The sequence below is a fragment of the Bos taurus genome, chromosome 4 (genome assembly GCF_002263795.3).
Source record: "Bos taurus isolate L1 Dominette 01449 registration number 42190680 breed Hereford chromosome 4, ARS-UCD2.0, whole genome shotgun sequence".
Lineage (NCBI taxonomy): Eukaryota > Metazoa > Chordata > Mammalia > Artiodactyla > Bovidae > Bos > Bos taurus.
The window spans coordinates 40,282,750-40,291,640 of NC_037331.1; the positions used below are offsets into that span (position 1 = coordinate 40,282,750).

At 38.0% G+C, this 8,891-nt stretch overlaps 1 pseudogene; it reads right to left on the minus strand.

The window, feature by feature from the left end:
* Positions 1-8,384, minus strand: part of LOC782615 (platelet glycoprotein 4-like) — a 57,483-nt pseudogene extending 49,099 nt beyond the window's left edge.
* Positions 8,385-8,891: the final 507 nt, after the last annotated feature.

Below are 8,891 nucleotides of genomic sequence, written 5' to 3' on the forward strand. Positions count from 1 at the left end.
CTCTTGCCCCCAATCCCTCCCAGCATCAGAGTCTTTTCCAACGAGTCAACTCTTCACATGAGGTGGCCAAAGTACTGGAGTTTCAGCTTTAGCATCATTCCTTCCAAAGAAATCCCAGGGCTGATCTCCTTCAGAATGGACTGGTTGGATCTCCTTGCAGTCCAAGGGACTCTCAAGAGTCTTTTCCAGCACCACAGTTCAAAAGCATCAATTCTTCAGCGCTCAGCCTTCTTCACAGTCCAACTCTCACATCCATACATGACCACAGGAAAAACCATAGTGTTGACTAGACGTACATATATGTATATACATATATGAACATTCCACTCAAAAACAGAATATACTTTCATTTCAGTTGCATGTGGAACACTGTCCAGGAGAAATTCCATACTAGGTTACAAAAGAAACCTTGATAAATGTAAGAAAATTTAAATACTTTTAAGCACCTTTCCCAACAATGTGATGAGACTTGAAATAAACTGAAAGAAGAAAAAAAAAAACTGCAGAAATTTTCTTAAAAAATCACAGAGAAGCTAAACAGTATGATACTAAACAACCAATGGATTACTGAAGAACTCAAAGAGGAAATAAAAAATTACCTAGAGACAAATGAAAATGAAAACATGATCCAAAATCAGTGGTTTGCAGCAAAGGCAGTTTTAAGAGGAAAGTTTACAAGTTTACCTCAGGAAACAAGAAAAAAATCTCAAACAACCTAAACTTACACCTAAAGAAACTAAAGAAAGAAGAACAAAAAGTAGAAGGGAAGGAATCATAAACATCAGAAATAGAAACTTAAAAAATACAGAAGATCAATGGAACTAAAAGCTGACTCTTTGAAAAGATAAAGTTGATAATCCTTTAGCCAGACTCATCAAGAAAAAAACAGAAATGATCTAAATCAGTAAAATTAGAAATGTAAAAGTGGAAGTTATCACTGACACCATAGAAGTACAAAAGATCATAAGAGGCTACTGTGAACAACTGTGCCAATAAAATGGACAGCCTAATCTAAGAAAAGACAAATTCTAGATACAGTATCTCAAGACTAAACCAAGAAGAAATAAAAAATATGAAAAGACCAATTACCAGTAATGAATTGAATCAGCAAATTAAAAACTCCCAACAAATAAAAGTATAGGATCTGATGGCCTTGAAGTTGAACTCTGCTAAACACTTACAGCCATGGTAACTACCTCTCCTTCTGAGACTAGTCCCAAAAATTTCAGAGGAAGGAATACTTCTGAACTCATTCTATGAGGCCAGCATCACCCTGATACCAAAACCAGAGAAACCAAGTAAAAGAAAAAAAAAGGGAACCAAAAGTCAATATCACTGATGAACATAAATGTAAACACCCTTAACAATATAGTAATGGAATGTAACAATACATTAAAAGGATCATCCATATAATCAGGTGGCATTTATTCTGGTGATGGAAGGATTTTTCACTATCTTCAAATCAACCAATGTGATATACCATATTAACTAATGAAGAATGACAACTGTATGATAATCTCAATAGTTGCAGGAAACTTTTTAGATAAAATTTGACATCCATTTATGATAAAAATTTGCCAGGAGGTAGGCATAGAGGTAACCTCCTCAACATAATAAAGGCGTGATCCATCATAGCTAACATCATACTCAATGAAGAGAAGCTGAAAGTATTTCCTCTAAGATAAGGAACAAGACAAAGATGAACACTATTTCCACTTCTGTTCAATGTAGTTTTGGAAGTCCTAGCTGTACCAGAGAAGAAAGGAAAGAAAAGGAAATTGGAAAGGAAGAAGTAAAACTGTTACTTTTACAGATGACATATATTATGCATAGAAAATCTTAAACATGCCATCTAGAAAACTACTAGAGTTCATCAGTGAATTCAGTAAACATTCAGGATAGAAAATTAATATACAGAAATCTGTTGCATTTCTATACACTTAACAGTGAACTATCAGAAAGGGAAATTAAGGAAACAGTCCTATTTACCATTGCATCAAAAAAGATATAATACCTAGAAATAAATCTACCTCAGGAGATAACAGACCTATACTTGGAAAGCTGAGAGACAGATAAAGAATATACAAGCAGATACAAAGATACTGTGTTCTTGGATTGGATGAAATAACATTATTAAAATGACCATACTACCCAAGGCAGACTAGAGATTCAGTGTAATCCCTACTAAGTAGCAATGGCATTTTTCAGAGTAGTACAACAAATAATTTGAAAATCTGTATAGAAACAAGAAGTTCCCAAATAGCCAAAACAATATTGAGAAAAAAAAAATGGAGCTGGAATTATCAAGCTTCCTGAGTTCAGAGAATTATACAAAGCTGCAATAATGAAAATAGTATTGTACTGTCACAAAAAACAGACATATAGATGAAAGGAGCAGAATAGAGAACCCAGAAATAAATCCACACATCTATGATCAATCAGTCTTCAACAGAGGAGGCAAGAACTTACAATGAAAGTGAAAGTGTTAGTCACTCAGTCATGTCCAACTCTTTGTGATCCCATGGACTGTAATCCTCTAAGATCCTCTGTCCATGGGATTTCCCAGACAAGAATACTGGAGTGGGTAGCCATTCCTTTCTCCAGGGGATCTTCCTAACCCAGGGACCAATGCGGGGTTGCTTGTTTTGCGGGCAATTTCTTTAGCATCTGATCACCAGGAAAAGAAGACCGTTTCTTCACCAATTGGTGCTGGGAAAGCTGAATAGTCTCATTATAGATTAATGAAATTAGAACACTCCGTCATACCATATACAAAAATAAGCTCAAAATGGATTAAAGACCTAAACTTAAAGCTGTATACCCATGAAACTTTTAGAAGGAAAGGTAGATAGGACACTGTGACATAAACCCCTTTCTTTCTGTCTCCAAAAGCAAAGGAATAAAAATGAATATTAAAAAAATGAGACCCAGTTTTCTTAAAAGCTTTGGTACAGCAAAGGAAAGATTGCTGAAGTGAAGACAGCTTACTGAAGGGGAGAAACTGTTTAAAAATGATAAGACCGTGGGTAAGAGGTTAATGTCAAAAATATATAGATATCTCATGCAACTCAATATAAAAAAAGAAAAAACAGAACAATCCATTTTAAAAATAGGCAAAAGAACTTAGTATATTTTTAAAATTTTATTTATTTTTACTGAAGTATAATTGATTTATAATGTTCTTAATTTCTATATAGAGCATGTGTGTGTTAGTCACTCATTTGTGTCTGATTCTCCGCAATATCATGGACTACAGCCCTCCAGGTTCCTCTGTCCATGGGATTCTCCAGGCAAGAATACGAAGTGGATTGCCATTTCCTTCTCCATATAGAGCATAGTGATTCAGTTTTACCTAAATATACATTCTTTTTAAATAGTCTTTTCCATTATTATCTATCATGGGATATATTTTAAAATTGGAGGACACTCACCTTAGAATGTTGCATTAGTTTCTGCTGTACAGTGTTAATCAGCTATATACATCTGTCCTCTCCCTCCCGCTGCCTCCCGCATCCCACCCCTCTAGATCATCACTGAGCACCATACTGAGTTCCCTGTGTTACACAGCAGCTTCCCACTAGCTATCTGTTTCATACATGATTTTATATATATATATATATATATATATATATATATATATATATGTATAAATATATATCTTTATACATATATATATATATAAATGCTACTCTCTCAATTTGTCCTGCCTTCTTCCTCCACTATATCCACAAGTCTCCCCTACATCTGCATCTTTATTCCTGCCGTGAAAATAGATTCATCAGTACCATTTGTCTAGATTCCATATATATATGTGTGTGTATGTGTGTTCATATTAGTTTTCTCTTTCTGACTTACTTCACTCTGAATGACAGACTCTAGATTCATCCACATCACTGCAAATGACCCACTTTCACTTCTTTATGCTAATGCTATGCTATGCTAAGTCACTTCAGTCGTGTCCAACTCTGTGCGACCCCATAGACGGCAGCCCACCAGGCTCCCCCATCCCTGGGATTCTCCAGGCAAGAACACTGGAGTGGGTTGCCATTTCCTTCTCCAATGCATGAAAGTGAAAAGTGAAAGTGAAGTCGCTCAGTCATGTCCGACTCTTAGCGACCCCATGGACTGCAGCCTACCAGGCTCCTCCATCCATGGGATTTTCCAAGCAAGAGTACTGGAGTGGGGTGCCATTGCCTTCTCTGCACTTCTTTATATGGCTATATAATATTCCATAGTATATGTGTACCTTAATTTCTTTATCCATTAATCTCTCAATGGATATCTAGGTTGTTTCCATGTCCTGGCTATTGTAAATAGTGCTGCAGTGAACATTGGTGCCAGACATCCTAGAATGTGAAGTCAAGTGGGTCTTAGGAAACATCACTACAAACAAAGCTAGTGGAGGTGATGGAATTCCAGTTGAGCTATTTCAAATCCTGAAAGATGATGCTGTGAAAGTGCTGCACTCAATATGCCAGCCAATTTGGAAAACTCAGCAGTGGCCACAGGACTGGAAAAGGTCAGTTTTCATTCCAATCCCAAAGAATGTTAAAACTACTGCACAATTGCACTCATCTCACATGGTAGCAAGGTAATGCTCAAAATTCTCCAAGCCAGGCTTCAGCAATACGTGAACCATGAACTTCCAGGTGTTCAAGCTGGTTTTAGAAAAGGCAGAGGAATCAGAGATCAAATTGCCAACATCTGCTGGATCATCAAAAAAGCAAGAGAGTTCCAGAAAAACATCTATTTCTGCCTTATTAACTATGCCAAAGCCTTTGACTGTGTGATTCACAATAAATGGTGGAATATTCTGAAAGAGATGGGAATACCAGAGTACCTGATCTGCCTCTTGAGAAATTTGTATGCAGGTCAGGAAGCAACAGTTAGAACTGGACATGGTAAAACCAACTGGTTCCAAATAGGAAAAGGAGTATGTCAGGCTGTATATTGTCACCCTGCTTATTTAACTTATATGCAGAGTACATCATGAGAAGTGCTGGGCTGGAAGAAGCACAGGCTGGAATTAAGATTGCCGGGAGAAATATCAATAACCTCAGATATGCAGATGACACCACCCTTATGGCAGAAAGTGAAGAAGAGCTAAAGAGCCTCTTGATGAAAGTGAAAGAGGAGAGTGAAAAAGTTGACTTAAAGCTCAACATTCAGAAAACTTAGATCATGGCATCTGGTCCCATCACTTCATGGCAAATAAATGGGGAAACAGTGGAAACAGTGGCTGACTTTTTATTTTTCTGGGCTCCAAAATCACTGCAGATGGTGATTGCAGCCATGAAATTAAAAGATGCTTACTCCTTGGAAGGAAGATTATGACCAACCTAGATAGCATATTCAAAAGCAGAGACATTACTTTGCCAACAAAGGTCCGTCTAGTCAAGGCTATGGTTTTTCCAGTAGTCATGTATGGATGTGAGAGTTGGAGTATAGAGAAAGCTGAGTGCTGAAGAATTGATGCTTTTGAACTGTGGTGTTGGAGAAGACTCTTGAGAGTCCCTTGGACTGTAAGGAGATCCAACCAGTCAATGCTAAAGGAAATCAGTCCTGAATATTCATTGGAAGGATTGATGCTGAAGCTGAAGTTGCAATATCTTGGCCACCTCATGTGAAGAGCTGACTCATTTGAAAAGAGCCTGATTCTGGGAAAGATTGAGGGCAGGAGGAGAAGGGGACAACAAAGGATGACATGGTTGGATGGCATCACGACTCAATGGACATGAGTTTGGGTAAACTCCTGGAGTTGGTGATGGATAGGGAGGCATGGCATGCTGCGGTTCATGGGGTTGCAAAGAATCGAACACGACTGAGTGACTGAACTGAATGTTGGTGTACTTGTGTCTTTTTTTTTTAATTTATTTTTAATTGGAGAATAACTGCTTTACAGTGTTGGGTTGGTTTCTGCCATATATCAACATGAATCAGCTACAGGTATACATATGTTTCCTCCCTCTTCAACCTTCCTCCCACCTTTTACCCATCTATTTATCACAGAGCAGCAGGTGGAGCTCCCTGCATTATACCACAACTTCACATTAACTATCTGTTTTGCATATGGTAATATATATATTTCAGTGCTCTTCTCTGTTTGTCCCATATTCTCCTTCCACCTCTGTGTCCATAAGTCTAGTCTCTATGTCTGAGTTTCTGTTCCTGCCCTGCAAATAGGTTGATCAGTACCATTTTTATAGATTCTATATATATGCATTAATATACAATATTTGGTTTTCTATTTCTGACTTACTTCACTCTGTGTAGCAGGCTCTAGATTCATCCACCTCACTAGAACTGACTCAAATCTATTGCTTTTTATGGCTGAGTAATATTTCATTGTATATATGTATCACTTCTTTATCTATTCATCTTGTCAACAAGCATCTAGGTTGTTTCCATGTCCTGGCTATTGTAAATAGTGCTTCAGTGAACACTGGGGTACATGTGTCTATTTCATTTATGGTTTTCTCAGGACATATGCCCAGTAGTGGGATTGCTGGATCGTGTGGTAGTTTTATTCCTAGTTTTTTAAAGAAATGTCCGTACTGTTTGCCATAGTAGCTGAATCAATCTACATTCTCACCAGCAGTGCTAGAGGGTTCCCTTTTCTCCACATTCTCTCCAGCATTTATTGTTTGGAGAGGAAATACAGATGGCCAACATCATGTAACATGCTCAACCTTATTAATAGTCAGATCAGATCAGTCACTCAGTCGTGTCTGACTCTTTGAGACCCCATGAATCGCAGCACGCCAGGCCTCCCTGTCCATCACCAACTCCCGGAGTTCACTCAGACTCACGTCCATCGAGTCAGTGATGCCATCCAGCCATCTCATCCTCTGTCGTCCCCCTCTCCTCCTGCCCCTAATCCCTCCCAGCATCAGAGTCTTTTCCAATGAGTCAACTCTTCGCATGAGGTGGCCAAAGTACTGGAGTTTCAGCTTTAGCATCATTCCTTCCAAAGAAATCCCAGGGCTGATCTCCTTCTGAATGGACTGGTTGGATCTCCTTGCAGTCCAAGGGACTGTCAAGAGTCTTCTCCAACACCACAGTTCAAAAGCATCTATTCTTCGGCGCTCAGCCTTCTTCATAGTCCAACTCTCACATCCATACATGACCACAGGAAAAACCATAGCCTTGACTAGACGAACCTTTGTTGGCAAAGTAATGTCTCTGCTTTTGAATATGCTATCTAGGTTGGTCATAACTTTCCTTCCAAGGAGTAAGCATCTTTTAATTTCATGGCTGCAGTCACCATCTGTAGTGATTTTGGAGCCCAGAAAAATAAAGTCTGACACTGTTTCCACTGTTTCCCCATCTATTTCCCATGAAGTGGTGGGACTGGATGCCATGATCTTCGTTTTCTGAATGTTGAGCTTTAAGCCAACTTTTTCACTCTCCACTTTCACTTTCATCAAGAGGCTTTTTAGTTCCTCTTAATAGTCAGGAAAATATAAATCAAAACCACAATGATATATCACCTCACACCTGTCAAAATGGCTATCAGTATAAAAGCACAAATAACATAATGTTGGTGAGAAAAGGTAACCCTAATTCATTATCACTGATAATGTAAATTTGTTCAGCCACTGTAGAAAACAGTGTGGAGATTTCTTACAAAACTGAAAATAGAATTATCATGTGACTCAGAAATTACACTCCTGGATACATAGATGAAAAACCCGCTAATCTGAGAGCATACATGTACCCTAATATTCAAAATTGCATTATTTTCAGCTGCCAAGACATGGAAGCATCTTCAGTTCCATCAACAGATAAATGGATGAAGAAAATGTGGTATATATGCACAAAGGAATAGTTCTCAATTATAAAAAAAGCAATTTAACCATGTTCAATGTAGATGGACTTGGAGGGCCTTAACCTAAGTGAAATAAGACAGAAAAAGACAAATATTGTATGATGTCACTTATATGTGGAGTGTAAAAAAATACAGCAAACTGGTGGGGGGGGTGGGGAACAGGAAAAAAAAAGAAAAGGGAGAAGACTCACAGACACAGAAAACAAACTAGTGGTTACCAGTGAGGAGAAGGAAGGAGAGGGACAATACAGAAATAGGGGGAAAATGGTTATTATGAGATTATATGAAATCATGTATGTGAAACTTGAAAATTTCAAAGCACAATAGAGTTTAAGAATCTTTCAATAAAAATGGTATATATGTATACAAAAAAAGCATATAACATATTCTTTGGACATACTTAAAAGCAATGACACGTTCTAGATACTACTTGTACCTTTTTAACTGTCTTCTGAATAAGCATGTCTCCAACTGGCACTAGAATACCACCAAACACAGCCAGGACTGCACCGATGGCAGCACCAGTGATGAGCCCACAGTTTCGATCACAGCCCATTTCTTGTTTAGGGGAAAAGCTAAGATTCAGCACCTGTTTCTTTCAAACTCTCAGGTCTGATGAAGGTGGTTTACAAGTGGTCTGGTTCTATCATTGGAAGGAGATCATAAAACAGAAGCATAAATATCAGTACAATTATCAAAGTACAAGAAAAACATACAACTGAAACAGATAATTTTGCCAGTTATAAATAAATAATTTTTTTAAAGAAAACTTTCTAGGTCTTACCCTTTTCTTGATTTGAGCTACCTACCAGTGATAGAAATAATAAATATTGTCACATAGAGCATTTCTTTAAATTCTACTTTTTAAAATGTTCTTCTTTGAATGATTCACATACTGAAATCTTACCTAAGGAAATCGTGCTTACTGTACTCTCACCTTTTGCCTTCTTTTGTCAGCCTGAGACACTTATAGGTAACCTCACCCTTTATCCGGAGAAGGCAATGGCACCCCACTCCAGTACTCTTGCCTGGAAAATCCCATGGGCGGAGGAGCCTGGTGGGC